The sequence below is a fragment of the Hemiscyllium ocellatum genome, chromosome 2 (genome assembly GCF_020745735.1).
Source record: "Hemiscyllium ocellatum isolate sHemOce1 chromosome 2, sHemOce1.pat.X.cur, whole genome shotgun sequence".
In the NCBI taxonomy this organism is placed as follows: Eukaryota; Metazoa; Chordata; class Chondrichthyes; order Orectolobiformes; family Hemiscylliidae; genus Hemiscyllium; species Hemiscyllium ocellatum.
In genome coordinates, this window is record NC_083402.1 from 152,680,261 (window position 1) to 152,699,562 (window position 19,302).

A 19,302-nucleotide genomic window follows, 5' to 3' on the forward strand; every position below is an offset into this window, starting at 1 on the left:
TGATTACATCTTTGGAGGTACTGGAATGTTTATTCTTTTCGAATATTATCTTTCTGTACATTCCTTTATTTTTATTCTCTTTCCTCTGTGTCACTCCCTCTGCCTTGTGCTTCATAACTTAATTTAGGAAAGACTTGAGAAAGAAGTTCATTGACAGGCATCTGAGACATGTCGGTTGGTGAGGATGCAGTCGGCATGTCTTTCACATTTGGCTCCCACAGCACCAGCTGCAGAGTCAGTCACTCAGCTTTGGCCAGCTCGGTTAGCATTGGTGCTACTGAACTATTCTGATCATTGTCAAAAAGTGTGGTGCTAGAAAAGCACAGCAGGTCAGGCAACATCTAAGGGGCAGGAGAATCAACATTTCGGGCATAAGGCCTTCATCAGCCCTTCCTGATCAAGGGCTTATGCCCGAAACATCGACTCTCCTGCTCCTCAGATGCTGCCTGACCCACTGCACTTTTCCAGCGCCATGTTTTTTGACTCTGATCTCCAGCATCTGTAATCCTCACTCTCTCCTATTCTGATCATTGATGACCTCCACACAGAGTACACTCTGAGGCAAAGATATTCTGCTGCTTCTTCCTAGTGGAGCCCAACATGAAGAAATACTGACTCAACAGCTGAGGGAAGGTGATAGGTGGAGGGCAGCAAGAAATCTCCTCACTCTTGCCATGAGACCTGAAGTCACAAAGCTTTGTCATCCAGAATCAATGTTGAGGATATCCTGAACCATTTACTCTCACCTGTATTGCACTGTTCACCATGTCTGTTGGGTCTATTCTGTCGGTGGGATAGTACATACCCAGGTGTAATGTTGATGTGGGGATTCTGGATGGTAATACCATTGCATGTTGAGGAGACGAGTTTAGATCCTGCCTTGTTGCAGATGCTCATTGCCTGGCACTGGTGCGATATTACTTATCACTTATCAGCCAAAGCCCAGTGTCGTCCAGGCTTAGTTACACGCAAGTATGAACAGTTTCATTTAATGTGGAGTGGCATATGGAACTAAAGTTAATACAATCACCAACAAGTATCCATAATCATAATGTAATGATGGAAGGAAAGTTAGGGTTACCCTAACCCTAACCCTATCTTATACTCCACAACCACCTGATGAAGAAGCAGCGCTCCGAAAGCTAGTGCTTCCAATTAAACCTGTTGCACTATAACCTGGTGTTGTGTGATTTTTAACTTTGGATATGAGAGGTCTTCATCGAGCTTTGATGCTGTTTAGCATTCATTTAGTTTTGTGTGAGAATGATTCTTCATTTCAACTGAGGACTGTGCAGTGTTCCCTCATAACAATATTGTCATTGAGAGGTGTATCTGCAACGTGGAACTTGATGTGTTGAGTAGGAGTTTCCCTCCTGCCATCTGACATGGGTCCACTCTGACACTTTTATCCTTCAGGACTCAGACAGCTCAGCCTGTGTTGGTACCAAACAGATGTTGGTAACAGCCAAAGAGTGTGTTGCTGGAAAAGCACAGCCGGTCAGGCAGTATTCGAGGAGCAGGAGAATTGATGTTTTGAGCATCAGCTCTTCATCAGGAATGAGGCCTCAAAAGCTTTTATTCAAAACGTCGACTCTCCTGCTCCTCGGATGCTGCCTGACCGGCTGTGCTTTTCCAGCACTACACTCTTCGACTCTGCCTCCGACATCTGCAGTCCTCTCTTTATTGCCGGTGCTGGTAACAGGCTAAAATACATCATGTATTCTCATTTCTCCTAGTGGTGGTTAGGATAAAGGAGCACGTGCGATTTAACAGCTGTGAAAGAGGGTGTTAGGTGTTAGTCATCAGGCAATGTCCTTACTCATGCTGAACCTGATGCCTTGAGTCCTTATGGTGCCTGCAGTCAATATTGTGGATTCCCCCAAAGTCATTTCCTTCCACCAGGGCTACCCTATCTGGTGCATCTGTCTTCCCAGGATACGAGGACAGGAATCTGGACTGTTGGCTGTAAAGTCTGATCCAATGAGCATGTCTGTCAAACTGTTTCAAAATACCTTCAGGGATAGTGTTCTCAATTATTAGAACAAGTCCACATCTGGCTTTGCACTCGATTGTACTGAAAATGCTTTATGTGTTTCATGCCTAGATCGTTGCCATTATGCTTACTCAATGTTTTATAGTGTGTTGATATAACCGAATGGTTTGTAAAATGCCATTTCAACAAACAGTTAAGAAGCTGTCACATGGTTATGGGCCTGGATTTACATGTGGACATAAGTGTGTAAGGCCAGCAGACTTTCCTCACTTAAAACACAGAATGTTAAAGCAAAAGACTGAAATCAAGGCACATTGAGTGTTGCCAGCTGCCAGCTGGAATTTTTACATCAATTTCTCCAAATATTCTAATCACCTTTGAGACCATATAATACCAGTTGAAGTAGAAATAGTTGATTAAAAAAAGTCCAGGTGATGACATAATTCAGATATTATTATCCTGTATGTTTAACTTAATTAAAACTCTGTATATCAGTAAAATTTATTCAGAAATGACTTGTTTAAAGGGAGTGCTGAAAAAAAATCAGGAAAACAAATACAAGAGGTGAAATCTTAATTTTTATCAAAATATTTTGCTACATCACTTGTTCAGTGTTACTCAGACCAACATAATGACGCACAACTCTTTGTGACTTCACTTGCCCCAAACTCAAAATATAATTTGTCAGATTCTCACTGTAGTATGCAGGAGGAAAAAAAATTAAATAAAATGAAACAAGAGCAATAGCCCATGCCAACAATGAACAATGGATTGTTTACTTTAGCAAAATAGAGGAACACACTGATATCAAAGCTGTAATTTTTGAAGGGGAAGTCTGCAATGGAAAGCTTCTTCATGTATATCTGTTGTTTGTACAGCAGAACTAGAATTAAGGAAGAATGGACATCAAACATATAAAATACTGAAACATTAGATATAATGATTGCCATAACTTGATGACATTTATACAAATGATAGGGAAAATTCAATGAAGTCAAGATAAATTAATTAATGGGATTAGCAGGCTTGCTTTTCTATGAAAGCAAAGTGTAGTGATTGTATTAAGGTCAACCAGATGGACCTCATAAAATATGAGCTCTGTGAGTGGGGCTGTTAATCTGATCCAATCAGGGAGCTCTGGATGACAGATATAAACAGCAGTGTCAGTTATCCTGACACTCTGACAGCTGGATCTGAGGGAACTAGACCAGTATCAAGGACTTCCCACGTGTAAATAAAAGGTGACGTGGTGTTGGAGTACTGGCCTCTGTGCAGTTGTTCCAGTGGTGACAAGAGTAATGCACATTCCTAAAGAAATTCAGTCAAGGTGGGGTAACACTCATGTCGTTATTTGGGAAACTTGACTCATTCAACTCTGCTGTCAAAGAATATGCCCAGTATGGGGAAAGAATATCTTATTTTTTGGGGCAAGTGACATTGTGGCAGATGAAAAGCTACAAGTAAATTTCCGGACAGCTCATGGACCTGCAGCTTTTTCAGTTAGTAGGAGCCTAACTTTTTCTGAGGCACCAGATACTAATGCTTTTCCAAGAGTTGATGGTCCCAAGTCTCCTCTAATTCAGAGAAACTATGACTTTTAGTCAGAAATTAAAGAAATGTGGGGCAGCTCAGTGGTTAGCACTGTTAGCTCACAGTACCACAGACCCGGTTCAATTCCAACCTTGGGTGACTCTCTGTGTGAATTTTGCACATTCTCCCTGTGTCAGCATGGTTTCCTCCGGGTGCTCTGGTTTCCTCCCACAATCCAAAAATATTCAGGTGGGTGAATTGACCATGCTAAATTGCCCATTGTGTACAGTAGGTTAGGTGCATTAGCCAGAAGTAAATGTGGGGTGGGGGACTGGATTGAGGTTACTCTTTGGAGGGGCAGTGTGGACTTGTTGGACTGAAGGGCTTGTTTCCACACTGTAGGGATTCTGTTTTATGAACCAGGGGAATCCGTATCAGGATTTTTGACTCGATTAAGATTACTAGCAGAGGCATGTAATGGTGGTTAAACCCTTAATGACATGCTGAGAGACCATTTGGTATGTGGAATCAATGATGTAACCATACAAAAGTGTCTATGGATGAATCCCATCTGGACTTCAAACAGACAAGCTAGCTTTGTCATTGGAAAACGTGCCAAGTGGAGTATATGAGTTGCAGTAACATAGCTTCACTCAGGACATACCCTGAACAAAGGGACTCAAGGTCAGCCCACAGGAAAACACCAAAACAGAGCCAAAACTCAGCCAAGTGGTTACAGTTTTTTTCAGGATCTGGTCCAGTGAGCCTTTGTAGTTGCTGTCAGTATGTGGACTTGACAGCAAAAGAGTCCCACTTGACTTTAAGATCACTCCTAGGTCAGTTTCCAGGAGGGTACGCACCCTGGAATGTCCAACTACATTTGATTTAGAACACTTAGTTGCTTAGCAACATCCAAATAAGAGCCAATCAAAATAAACATGTGGTTAAATGGTCTCTTGGTTTTAATAGAGGTCAATGCGGCTGGTTCAATGATCACAGAACCAGTCTTGAACAAAATTCACTCCAGACTCCAACCCTTACATCTCACCAGATCTCACCCAGGCTGAGAACCTATACCGCAGAACCTTTGCAGATTGAGGGTACAACTTTGGTTCTGGTCTCTTATGAGAAGCAGCTGGTTCATTTCCCACTGATTGTAGTAAAAAGGCTCAGGCCCAAGCTTGATGGAGCGACATTGGTTCAGAAAGATTGACCTTGATTGACCAACATTTTTCAATTAGAAAATGGCTGTTTGAGTGAAGTCCTAACTAAATACCCAGTAGGTGTTCAGGAAGGTCTAGGGACTATCAGAGGAGCCAGGGCCACCTTGAACATTGACCAGGAAGCAGTTCCATGATTCTGCAAGGCCCGCCCAGTGCCATTTACCATACAGGCAAAAGTAGAGGCAGAAATCAAGAGGCTGGAAAGTGACGGGATCATCAAACCATCCAGTGTGCGGAATGGCTAGCACTGGCCAGACTGATTAGTCTGTCGCCTTTGTGGGAATTTTAAACAAAGGATAGACTGCATTTTGTAATTGGATAAATACCCAATCCCTCACATCGAGGACTCACACATAAAGCTGGCTGAGGGGCTGTCATTCAGAAAGCTGGAAATGAGCCTTGTGTAGTTGTGGTTCGATGAACATTCTCAGAAATATGCTGCAATTAAGGGTTTGTATCAATATATGAGACTGACATTTGGCGTATCATTGGCCTGTGCCATTTTCCAGTGGACAATGGAGAACATATCACAAGGTCTATCCCAGGTTGTCATTTATCTAGATGATGTACTAATAACAAGGAAGACCAATAAGGAGCTCTTGGAGAACTTGGACATAGTTCTGAAAAATTCTCCTAGACGGGCAAATGCCTCAGAAGCAAAACAGTGTGTGTTCCAGGCATCCCATGTGACCTACTTGGGTGAGAGAGAGTCAATAAGACTGGGTTACACCTCTCGGGCAATGAAAAGTACCTGAGCTCCCACATCTCTCAGGCTCCCTTCTTGGGTGGTGAATTATTACTGAGAGTTCATACATAACCTGGCTCCATCCTGGCATCTTTGTATCACCTCCTAAAGGGTCAGCCTCAGAAAGGGTTACGTGACCAAGCCATAGCTTTCAGGGAAGTGAAGAAACAGATATCATCCTTTGAGGTGTTTATGCCCGAAACGTCAATTCTGCTCCTCGGATGCTGCCTGGCCGGCTGTGCTTTTGCAGTGCCACAGTCTCAACCCCGCATATAATTACAAGTTGTAACAGTGTCCAGGAGAATAAGTAATGAATGCAGATTCATTGAACTGCCTCCCGTTGGCGGATACACCATTGGAGATATCACCACTGGAAGATGGTTTTAACTTTTCTGAACACACTTCCAGTCACAGCTGACAATCTCAGACTTTGGATGCAGAAAGATCCGGTCCTGGCAAAACTGAACCAGCTGGTGGTGATGAGGGAAACCAAAGGGCAGTCACAACCAGAATGAAATCTTTTTGGACCCAAGAGACCAGATCGGTGTCGAGGACAGCGTATTATTATGAGGAGCATGAGTGATTGTTCTAAACAAAGGTCACCACCAGATATTGGCTGAACTCCACCCGGATCATCCAGGGGTTTCCAAAGTGGAAGACATTGGTGAGAGGTTATGTCTGGTGGCCAGTATTTGATGCTGATTTTGGTGCATTGGTGGGATGTTGCCCAGAGTGCCAACGAGAACCAAACTTACTGCCAGCTGCTCCCCCACATTCATGGGAATGGCTGGGTAAACCCTGGACTCAGTTACACGTTGACTATGCAAGTCTTTTCATGGGCTCAGTGTTCTTGGCTATTGTGGACTCCCACTCAAAGTGACTAGACGTGCACAGAGTTCATCAAACTTGGGGCTGGTGATAGAAAAACTGCGCACATTGTTTGGAAATTATTGGTCACAGATAACGGGCCCTTGTTTACCAGCAGGGAATTTGAGTATTTTCTAACGTTGAATGGTATCCAAAACATAAAGACAGCTTCATACCATCCATCATCCAGTAGTCTGGCAGAAAGACCAGTGCAAACCTTGAAGACAGGCTTAAAGAAATAGGCTGTAGCTTCATTCAATATCAAACTGTCCCAGTTCCTATTTGATTACTGGACCACCCCTCACACAACTACAGGGATAGCTCCAGCAGAGGTTTTTTTGGGAAGAAGATTCCACAGCAGGTTAAAGCTAATCTTCACAGAGCTGGCGAGGGATGGTGAACTAGCATCAGGAACACTAATGCTGGACACAAGACTGCTAAGGGAGACAGACATTTTACATCCAGGGGTGAAGTTTGATGTCGGAACTATGGGAATGGCTATACATAGGTACAGGACATGGTTGATGCAAAGTCAGGTCCAGGGACGTATAAAGTTCAGGTCAGTGCGATGGTCCTGAACAAGCTTGTGGACTGTATGAAAGCTGCAAACTCACAAACGGTACAGGAGCCATGTCCGGCTCCTCAACTGGCGTTCCAATTGTTCCGAAAACCATGGGTTCTCCCTCTCCATCAAGTGTTGAAGATACTTCAGAATCTGAGATGGATGCAGCAGATGTTGTCACCTTGACTCCGTCCCTGCCTGGAGAGGAGAATGATTTCCTCCTGAGATGCTCTGGGTGTAAGGGGTGAGTTCCTGTGTATTATATACCACCCGTATCAGAGGCAGGGTTTGCAGAAAGCTGACCAGGTGCTAAAACACTGCAGGAGGAGCTGCAAAAGAAAGAACCAGTCTACATCCTCGGACTCCGAGGGGGAGGGATGTAGTGATTGTAAGGGGGTCAGCCAGGTGGACCTTATAGAATATGAATTCGTTGATTGGGGTTTTTAACCTGGTCCAATCGGGGATCCTGGCTGAAAGGTATCAGCAAGAGAACCAGGCATCCTGTTGGAGGGAAGAGCACAATCTCTTCAGGGTGTGCACTCCCATGGAGTGAGACACGGCGGTCGATTAAGCCCTGCTGAGTTTCACCAGCACTCTGTTTCGATTATAGCTGACATATTTGCTGTGGTCACTCATTGCATGAGGTGCAAGCTCCCAGCCATTGAAATACACAAAAGGCAGTGGTTGCAAAATAACATTTGGCAAAACAAAAAGTTCTGTAAAATAGAGAATTAAAAAAAAAAGCAATTTGGTTAAGTTTCTTATTTTCTATTTCTACTATCTTGCTGTCTTAGTGGAGCAAATCCAACCAAAGTTTATTCCACAGACCGCAGATGATGATAGTTGTGTTAGAGTCCAGACCACATTGTTTGTGCTGTCAAGAGTGATTTCAAGCCCACTTGAAATGAGAAGCATTGTGGCTTTCAGTGGACAATAGTAAATGAAACAAAACACGTTCCAGGCAACATGGATAAATGTAATATTATTGAAAGCTCACATCTGTTGCTCTGGTTGGACTGATTGTTGTGCTTGACCTTTTGCTATGTTATATAATTAAATGTGTACAGAGAAATTTATAATCAACAAGTAAAATTAAGGACAGTACGTGGGTTCTCAATGCATGCCAACCTCAGGCTGTCTATCTGTTTTAATGATTTCAGTGACCAGCCAATGCTCACTTCACTGTTGTTTGGCTGGAATTATGAGCAAGGGGCCAATAATGTGAGAGGCTTGCTTCACTTAAAGCAAGCCTGTATTGCTTATAGCCAGCCTGCACCTCTTCAAGTGGAATCCTCCTGGCAGGATAAAGGAAATGATTCTGATGTAGGAAACATTAGAAAATGACACCTGGAAGAAATCAAGCACCAAGAAGTTTAAACATAACATTGGAGCTTTTGATGGAGGAACCATCAGCAGAAGAGTGATTTCCTTTATCCACAGGACTCCCTCCAGATGGTTAGAAGACAGTGGGTACAGAAAACCACAATGGACAACACCAGAAGTCGGACCCCAAGGACCTGAGTGCAGTGCTAGAAGAAGTTTCAGAACCTCACATGGACGGTAAAAATTGGCAAATGTAGCTTAACATGTCACCATCCTACCGACTGTATCACACACCTCAGCCACTAATCAATTCATAGATTCATATCACAACCAGTCATCTAGCAGCCAGGTCTCATACCTGCCATTCATATACCTCACTACACCTTCACATACTTAACACAAATGCAGGACTGTCTCACCATCTGAGAGTTTCCAAGTACATTGCCAGCTATTCAACCATGAAAGCTACATTCCTCACACAGATTGTGTGTCACAGTTTGGCTGTTCATGGGTGTGTATGTCACACACAAGAGTCATCTGCCGTGTGATCCACAGACAGTCCTTATTTCACAGTAATCCTTTCCTGTTTGCCATGGACTAAATGAAGGCATCATGATAGTTGGCAAGATATCTGCAACTGATGTGCATGATTTCCTGTGGATGACATACATTTCAATCAGTGGTATCATGAAAAATGTGGTAATCATAAGACCACAAGAAGTGGGAACAGGAGAAGACCATTCAGCCCCTCAAACCTGCTCCACCATTCAATAGTATCATGGCTGATCCAAAATTTCTTACGTCCACTTTCCTGCCTTTTCCCTGTAAGGTTTGTGTCCCCAACTGATCAAGAGTATATCTGTCTCAGCCTTAAATATACACAAGGATTCTGCCCCCTCAGCTCCCTCTGGCAAGGTGTTCTAAAGACACTCAACCATCTGAAGGAGGAGATTTCTCCCCATCTCAGTTTTAAATCTGAGACTATGTCCTTTGGTTCTGCACTTTCCCATGAAGCATCCTCAGCATTTAACCTGTCAAGCCCCTTAAGAATCTTACATTTCAATGAGATCACATCATTTTTCTAAACTTCAGTGAGTAGAGTCCCAATCTGTTTAGCTTTTGCTCATAAGACAATCCTCCCGTACCGAGCACCATCCTGGTGAACCTAGTGTAAACTGCCTCCAGTGGAATGATAGCATTCGTCCAATAAGGGAAACAAAAGTGCTCACTGTACTCCAGATGTGGTCTCACCAGCACATTCGCAGTAAGACGTCCTTACTTTTATATTCCAAACCCCTTGAAATAAGAGCCAACATCCCATTAGTCTTCCTGATTACCTGCTGTCCCTGGTACTAGCTTTGTAAATCATGTTTACTCAAGTCAACATATTGGACTTCAGCAAGAATGAAGGAAATGTGATTAGTTCTCATTGAGCAAAGAACCACTAGTCTCCCTCATACAATAGTGAATGGCAAACTGCAAGATCCAGGCAAAATGTACAGAGAGACAGTGATTTGGGGATGGGAAAAAGAAATGTTCCGTTATGTGTAAGAGCATTTCTGGATTTAACAGAAAGAGAAAAAAAAATAAAGTCACACAACCATTGATAGTGTGGTGCTTATCCTGCTCTGAGTTTTATGATTGTAACTGCAGATGGTGGCAGAGTTCATAGAGAATGTCTTTAGTGAATAATAAAGGTTGACACATTGCTGTTCACTGGCATTCAGATAAGAAACTTGTTCTCCAAGCATCCTAGGTTTACATTGTCACTCACTGACTGTTCTTCACTTCCTGGTCTCTCTCTCTCTCACTCTCTTATTGCAGCTTGCCCTGCTCCATGTCTCCTCTGTTTATTTTCCCTGTCATGGTTTATTCCAAGGGAAATGTGGCTCATGCACAATGTTTAGGGAGTCTCTGGTTTTTACTGAAGCCATGAGGTCAGCCAGAAGTCCTTCAGTACCTGCAACGCACCTCCATTTACCTTTGCAATTTGAAACAAATATATGAAGCACGAAACATTTCTAAAGTCTAGCAACAGCTGAAAGAAATCAACCAGCAATATACCTTTAAGACATTAATGATCTCTTTAAATCATGCCAGTGGCAGAGTGACTCATTCCCAGGGTGAGGGCTTTTCTGGTTGGGCCAGCACTTATTGCTCACCTTCAGTTGCCCTTGAGAAGGTGGTGATGAGATGGTAAACTTGCTAAATGCATGTTCTAATCTCTGAGGTTAACAGAAGATGTTAATAAAAGTGTTTAGCTCCAAAAAGGCAACATTGGTGTCAAGTCAGCTTTCCATGTTATACGCCACTTGCTATATGTTTTTCCAGCAGTGATTCACTGCATGCACATGAGTACAGCCACAAATATGGTGCCTGAAAATTGTGCCTTACCAACTTACAGTGCTAAATTCTAACAAAAAAAATCAATATCTTGACAGCAAGAAATAAGAACTGTGAATAGAAAGTGCACATCTTAAATAATTTCCATATTGTATATAAAGGATTAATTTTTGCTCCTTGGCATTTCTTCAAGGGAAATTGGCAGTTGACAGAATATAATAATTGTAACGATACATTTTGGATTTTTGCATAATCACTCATGGTGCGTTAAAGTGATTGATATTTTATAAAATACAACTGCTACAATCAATTGAAGGAGCCATAGGAAGGCACAGATACATGAGAGTGGCAGGCAGGAACTGCAGGGAGGCCTTTGTTTGATGGGCTTGTGAAATGAAAAGTTGTAGAACATTATGATGCACATGGATATGGAATCAGATTCAGGAAGAACCTTGTGGAAGCAGAAACACCAGAAAACAAAAGACATGGCAAAACACGGCAGAAATAAATGTTAGCGTGGGCCAGTTAAACACAAACATTTTTCCATTCCTGATAAAGCTGAGAAGCACTAATGGTGGCAAAGAGGACGAGCCAATGTTTCTAAAAGGAGAATGCAGAAGGTCAACAGAGAGCCATATGAGCTGGGACATTAATGATGTTTCCTTTGCACCATATAACCTCGTGGTCTGAGCTTTTCCAGAATTCAGCGCACCTCAAATATTTCATAGCCATGGGACAGAGGTGTGAAATTAGTGACTGAGACCAGCCTGTAGCCATTTGGAATGCATCCAGCCATTAGCTAGGCAGAAAGATTGAAAACTATGTAGTAGTATGGGTTAAATCATGAGGATCAGTGGAGCGAGAGCAGCAATGTGATGGTTTGAAAACAATCATACATGAAGTTGTGAACAGAGGATCACAAGCACCTATTATAGTGCGGGAAACTGAATGGTAGAACAGATGTGCTGTCTAGTGACTGGATTCCTAGAACTGCATTGTAACAGTCAATTGTTTGCTATCAGATTTTTAGGCATGTGCAAATTTAACATGTGGAACTGATTGCTGCAGAAGGCTGTGGATGCCAAGCCATTGAGTATATTTAAGACAGAGATACTTAGGTTCTTGAATAGTAATGGGATCAAGGGTTACGTGGAAAAGGCAGGGGAATGGAGTTGAGAAACATATCAATCTTGATCAAGTGGTAGAGCAGACACGATGGGCCAAATGGCCTAATTCTGCTGCTATACTTTATGTTCTTATGATCTTATGTTTACATATAGATTTCCACTATAAACATTTACATAGGCACTTTCCATTGTTATCATTGACATGAAAAGTTTTATGAAGACAGGAACTGCTGAACGCAAGTAACATTTAGAATAATAGTTATATTTAATTTGAAACAGTACATAATTTGATAGATTTGTCTTCTCAATGACACTGATTGTGATTTTTATGTAAACATGTGGCTAACTGTTGACCTTTTTATTCCAGTTGGCAATTGTAAAATTAATAAATATGTCATTCTAGTTGAGGATTATTTAACCTAATTCTGAGAATGGAATGGTAAGAATACAGTTCACATTCTCACATTCTCATATGGCGATCTGGAGAGAGTTGTTCAAACTGGCACCACACTACTTTCTGTAAAATTAGTAAACACAACTCAAAATTACACGGAAATCCAGCTTAGTGTGAACATAAGTTAAAATATTGAAATTTTGCCAAAATATGGCAAACTGATTTTGCTGTGTTGAGTTTGGACCAGTTGACCAAGCTGTATCATAATGTCAGTAATGAAGTTTCCAAGACGCACATATTAAGAATTTCATGCCTGTCCTTTCATTGCTTTATCACGATTGACAAGGTATAATTCACTGTGTTCAAAACAAAATAATTATGTTGTAATCTAAATGAAGATGGCTGCATTCCTTTGGAAAACTCTGTGAAATTGTATTCTCCTTTACATCATTGACTCTCGAATGCATTACACTGATAGAGAATGACCGATCAGAATACAACTGTTACCTTGAACAATTCACCAACACACTGTACTTTCCTTTAGAATAATAAAAGCCCTTTTCTCTTGGCTCTCATTCAACCAGTCAGGCTTGGAAAGTCATTAACCACAGACTGTGTTTGATATGACAGAATATAGCCAAAGTGTTTGTCTTACAATGTCTATTACAAGGATAAATGTTCTTCTGTGGAACAGGTCTTATATCATAATACTTGAATAAAATATTTGAGAAGATCAGAATGTATAACATCAGAACTTTTTTTTCCTGCTGAAGTATTTGGACTTCAAAAAGAAATGTTGGATGCCAGAATATCTTTACGCTATCCAAAAGTTAAGATGCTCATTGCTTTGATATATTTTGAAGAAAAGAAGAACATATTGACTCAGATTTTGCAGTGGGAGAAAGTGAGGACTGCAGATGCTGGAGATCAGAGCTGAAAATGTGTTGCTGGAAAAGCACAGCAGGTCAAGCAGCATCCAAGGAACAGGAGAATCGACATTTCTGACATAAATTCCTGAAGAAGGGCTTATGCCCGAAACGTCAATTCTCCTTGGATGCTGCCTGACCTGCTGCACTTTTCCAGCAACACATTTTTCAGAGTTTGCAGTGGGTGGTAATGTTGCTGTGCTCCTCATTATCCAGCTGCATATATAACTTTTTTGTGGGTAGGTTTGCTGTCTAATCCCATGTAGCATCCTGTACGATGTACCAATGGTGAGGGTAGCTGAAAATGTGTTGCTGGTTAAAGCACAGCAGGTTAGGCAGCATCCAAGGAATAGGAAATTCGACGTTTCGGGCATAAGCCCTTCATCAGGATTTTCAGCTGTGATCTCCAGCATCTGCAGACCTCATTTTTTAACCAATGGTGAGGGTAGGTAGGGAAAGCAACCATGAATCTCTTTAATCAAGTACATTGAAGACTCCTCACTTAACCACAGAGGCCAGCATTTTACTAGCCAAGTGGGGTGTGGGAAGTTAAAAGTCCAAATGTGATACTGGGTTGTAAACATTTCATGATCATTCCAGCTCTGAGTTTCCAAGAAATTCCAGGGTGAACAAGGTGAGAGTGGAGTAGAGAGTACATCTATTGTGAAACTGAATCACCACAGGATGGCAGGCTGGTTTCCATAGCAGTTCTCCTGCGAGGTTATCTCCATTTCCTTGGAAGTCAGGTCACCTACCTTGATCCACACTTCCCTTGTGTCAGTCTTTAATGAGAATTGAAAGCAGCTTATGCAGCTCTACCTTGGAGCCGTGAAGGATACAAGCAGATACTCCAGCTGCTGTCTCCTCAAAATCATGCCACTGCTCTTAGAGGGATCAACACAAGAGATCCACCTTAAAGAATGGGAAACCTCCAACATGGGATCTCATAGTCCAGGATCCACTCCCTCAATGTGTGAGCATCAATATCTCATGACTTAAGCTTTCATGGCAGATTGTTGCTGAAATTTTCAGGTTCCAGAACTTAGACTCCCATCGAGTATCAAGTGGGTGTCCACTGCCAGAGGCCATTAAGGTGAAAACGTCCTTACATATTCTATCCTGTTCCAGCTTCGCTTCCTCTCCCTGGAGTTCTGTGCTAACTCCATCAGGAAGAGAATGCAGAAAGTTGTGAGTATGAGAAATGAATTCTCTGAAGTAGAAGGAAGAACAACCATTATGAAGGATGACTATTCCAGACACGAGTCTGGAATGGTGCAAACCTGCATGTAATTGTTAGCTGTTGAGAATGTCTGGAAAAAGAGGAATGAGTTGAACTGCAGAGTGAGTTGGTTTGAGGATCGTGTTGAATTAAAACAAAAGACATTTGGAGAATGGGGTTTCACCTGAAAGTGTTAATGTTGTTCATCTTTCCTGAGGTCCTTGAACCTGTTTGTGCATAGCATCCAGGTTTGAGGATCCATACGCTTGCTCTACACGTCTCCAGCTATTTCCATCCACACCTCCACTTGCCATCCTTGACAATTCCAGCTGCACCTGCTGAACTCTTGTTGCTGAAACTTCAGGATTCAGTGTCTGACTCAGCCATTTGAGGACAGGTCTGAACTAAACAGAATCTTTCTTAAGAAGTCATACTGGACTCAAACATTAATTTGGTCTCCCTCTCACTCCACAGATTTAGCAAGACCAACTGAGTTTCTCCAGCATTTTCTGTTAGCTGTAACACTAACAACTACCTGACAATGTGTAAAATTATCCAGGTATGACCTGTACACCAAGCAGGCTCAATCCAACTTGGATAATCACCACATCATCTGTCTACTCTCTGTCATCATTAAAGTGATTGAGGGGGTCATCAACAGTGCTATCAACCTGCTCATCAGTAACCTGCTCAGTAATAACTTGCTCAGTGACACTCAGTTTGGGTTCTCCCAGGCCACTCAGCTCCAGACCTTAGATTAGATTAGATTAGATTACTTACAGTGTGGAAACAGGCCCTTTGGCCCAACAAGTCCACACCAACCCGCCGAAGCGCAACCCACCCATACCCCTACATTTACCCCTTACCTAACACTACGGGCAATTTAGCATGGCCAATTCACCTGACCCGCACATCTTTGGACTGTGGGAGGAAACCGGAGCACCCGGAGGAAACCCACGCAGACACGGGGAGAACGTGCAAACTCCACACAGTCAGTCGCCTGAGTCGGGAATTGAACCCGGGTCTCTGGTGCTGTGAGTCAGCAGTGCTAACCACTGTGCCACCGTGCCGCCCACCTTATTACAGCCTTGGTTCAAACATGAATAAAAGAGCTGAAGTCCAGCCACGAAGGCTGCTTTCAACCAAGTGTGGCATCAAGGAACCTTACCAAAACTGGAGCCAGTAGGAATCAGAGGAAAACTCTCTACTAGCTACAGTCATCATGCTGATTACTCTCAGTAACAGCAGTGTGTGCCATCTACAAGATTCATTGCAGGAACTCACGAACGGTCCTTAGCTCCCTCCAAACCCATGATCGCTGCTATGAAGAAGGACAAAGGCAGCAGATGCATGGGAACATCACCACCTGTGACTGACACCATATCCACAAACAATCAAGCAGCTACTTTGTCCTGGATGGTGTCAAGCTTCTCGAGTGTTGTTGGAGCTGTACCCAATCAGACAAGTGAGGAGTATCCCATCACACTCCTGACTTGTGCCTTGTCAATAGTGGACAGGCTTTGGGAATGAGGAGGTGAGGGACTCACTGCAATTCTCTTAGTCACTGATCTGCTCTTGTAGCCACTGTATTTATGTGGTAAGTCCAGTTCAGTTTCTGGTCAATGGTAATCCCCAGGATGTTGGTAACAGGAGATTCAGTGATGGTAACACCATTAACATATGTCACTTCTCATTCAGTTTTGCTCGGTCAGAATCCTGAAACTCCTCTCTAATCATTGTGGGTCCACCCACAACAAATGTGTTGCACAGTTCTAGAAGGTAGCTCCTCACTCTGTTCTCAAGGATAATTCGAGGCAGACAGCAAATGTTGGGCCAGCCAGCAACACCCTCTTCTCTGAGTGAATTTTTAAAAATTACTTTGAAGATGTATTTCAAATTGAAAATAAAAGCACAAATCAGCCTGTTAGTATCTGCAGTGAATGGTTTGAGTCTGATTTTATTAGTTCTGAAACACACAGCCTTATCTTTTTCTGCTCTCTTTTGCGGATAACTGCAGGGTATGTATCATCAACCCACATCCTTAGGTAAGGTGCTGTTATAGCACAGGCTGTTACCACTCTTAGAATTCATATTTAACTGTAGATCTGGGTATTCTGGAAGTTATTGTCCATTTGAACAAACAGTGAGTACTGTCACTCTTGTTACTGTTAATGATGAATCAACTGGTGTTTCTTTTGTACTTATGCATTAGAAATATTACATGCTTTTCCATTTGTGTTACAATTTAAACTGGTCCCAGTTTTAATTTTCTTAATGCAGGCTTTGCGCAGGATTGAACTCTTGAAGCTGCTGGCAGCACTGAATGCTAGGTTCTGATATGGCACATTCTGCAGAAATACCATAAACCTGCCAATTCATCCATTTATTGCATTGCACTTGTCATAGTCTTGATGTTAAAACAATTATGCTAACAGTGCAGTAATCGTTTATTATTACATTCATGTATATGAATCATGTCTTTTTTAAACTGGAGTACTTATAGATTTTTTTTCTTCTTGATTTAAACACCTGGTTCTGGATTAAACTAGGATATTTTAGAAGGAAATTAAATGATTAAAAGTTTTGAATTTTAGTAATGGATCATTATCAATAAACATCGGTAGTTTATCTTGATGGGGAGGGAAGTACAAGCCAGCTGTTTGGGATTTTGTTTTGGTGTTGCCTCCAAAATAGGATCCTCGAGTCTATGACTCTATATGGGGCAAATGCTGGCAAATGGGACTAAATTAATTTAGGCTATCTGGTTGGCATGGACGAGTTAGACTGAAGAGCCTGTTTGTGTGCAATGGATCTCTATGACTCTATGACTTTATAGAATCCATAATCTGATCTTACAAAAGCAGCAGGTAATTGATAACTGATTTGTTTCTTAATATTAATGCATAACTTAATGCACTGTTGCACAGTCTATAGAAAACATGACTTCAATTGCAGCATTGCCTGCACCAGTAGAGGTGAAACAAAAATGAGAAACAGATGTGGAGCCAAGAAGGTGAGACACAGGGTAAAGTCTGATGCCCTCCCATGTTCAGACGCATTATTTGTGAATTTCCTTTTGTTATAAAGGTGGAAACATCAGTTCCATTCACAAAATGAAGCAATCCATGACCCAAATTCTGGGCAACATCCAGGCTTGAATAAAAATGGCAAATAAATGCCACACTACCACTAAGTAATAATTATCTCCAACATGACATCGCCTTGATATGGAAAGGAATTTCTGTTCTCAAATCCCCAAATGTCAAGAACTTAGAATTCACTGTTGACCAGAAACGTATTTGGCTCAGACATAGACACGTTATAATTACTGGATTACAGTTGTCTGGGTATCCTGCAACAATTGATTCAACTGTTAATTCTCCAGATTCTCCTGAACTCTCAACATTCATCATGGTGTAGCTTCATTAACACTGAAGTAATACAATGTCATCTACCTCCAAGCAGCCAATTGACACCCCATCCAAGAGTTGAAAATGTCCACTCTGTCATTGCATACAACATGTACTATGAACAGAACACACTATAGGTAGTCACCAAGGCTTATTTGTCAGCAGCTCCTAAACCTCAAACCTCCATTACCTGGAAGGATAAGGATAGAATAAGCATGAAACTGTAGACCACACACCATCTCACATATGTTGCATTGCTTAATTGTCACAGAATCAATATTCAGGAGCTCCTTACCTGATCATAAAGTGAGAGTAACTGCATCACATGGAATTCGAAACATAAGGTTACACCTCCTTCTCAAGATAAACTAAGAATCAGAATGAGAATTAATTATTGATCTTGGAGGTTACAGTGGATTAGAACTTTGCTCCCAAGATGGGTAGCTCAAGTTGGAAAATTCCTGGCTTGGTGCATTTACCTCCTGAAGCAGTACCAGAATGGGTTGATTTTGAATGAGTCCGGTTTGGGGTGAATTGACCATTATAAGTAATCCAAATTGAGGTAGTCACAAAGACAGTCTGTTTAAAAAGCTCTTGTTCTTTCTCTGGGCCTTTTCCCAACTGATTTGTTAAATATTAGACCTGCTAGCCCTCACCCCTTATAAAGTCATAGAGATGTACAGCATGGAAACAGACCCTTCGGTCCAACCCGTCCATGCCGACCAGATATCCCAACCCAACCTAGTCCCACCTGCCAGCACCCGGCCCATATCCCTCCAAACCCTTCCTATTCATATACCCATCAAAATGCCTCTTAAATGTTGCAATTGTACCAGCCTCCACCACATCCTCTGGCAGCTCATTCCATACACATACCACCCTCTGTGTGAAAAGGTTGCCCCTTAGGTCTCTTTTATATCTTTCCCCTCTCACCCTAAACCTATGCCCTCCAGTTCTGGACTCCCCAACCCCAGAGAAAAGACTTTGCCCATTTACCCTATCCATGCCCCTCATAATTTTGTAAACCTCTATAGATTATACCTCAGCCTCCGATGCTCCAGGGAAAACGGCCCCAACCTGTTCAGCCTCTCCCTATAGCTCAGATCCTCCAATCCTGGCAACATCCTTGTAAATCTTTTCTGAACCCTTTCAAGTTTCACAACATCTTTCCGATAGGAAGGAGACCAGAATCCTGTTGTAATCTGAGGTAACCTTCTTCGCTGTCCACTCCACCTCCAATTTTGGTGTCATCTGCAAACTTACTCACTGTACCTCTTATGCTTGCATCCAAATCATTTATGTAAATGACAAAAAGTAGAGGACCCAACACTAATCCTTGTGGCACATCACTGGTCACAGGCTTCCAGTCTGACAAACAACCCTCCACCACCACCCTCTGTCTTCTACCTTTGAGCCAGTTCTGTATCCAAATGGCTAGTTCTCTAGTTCTCCCTTTATTCCGTGAGATCTAATCTTGCTAACCAGTCTGCATGTCTGTTACAATTTTCTTTGTAATGAAAGTCACACAAAGTTATGAAAACCAGTTCCAACTGGAAAACTGGTAGATACAGATTTGGGGTAATTGTGATAGGTCGACACAGAGGGTGGAGTGGATTGGTGGGAAGGACGATGGATGGCTT

The 19,302-nt window shown here is 42.2% G+C and overlaps 1 protein-coding gene across 3 annotated transcripts in view; it reads left to right on the forward strand.

Annotated features, from left to right (window-relative positions):
- Positions 1 to 19,302, forward strand: part of LOC132829666 (A disintegrin and metalloproteinase with thrombospondin motifs 19-like) — a 520,482-nt gene that overhangs the window by 285,571 nt on the left and 215,609 nt on the right. The window lies entirely within an intron of this gene.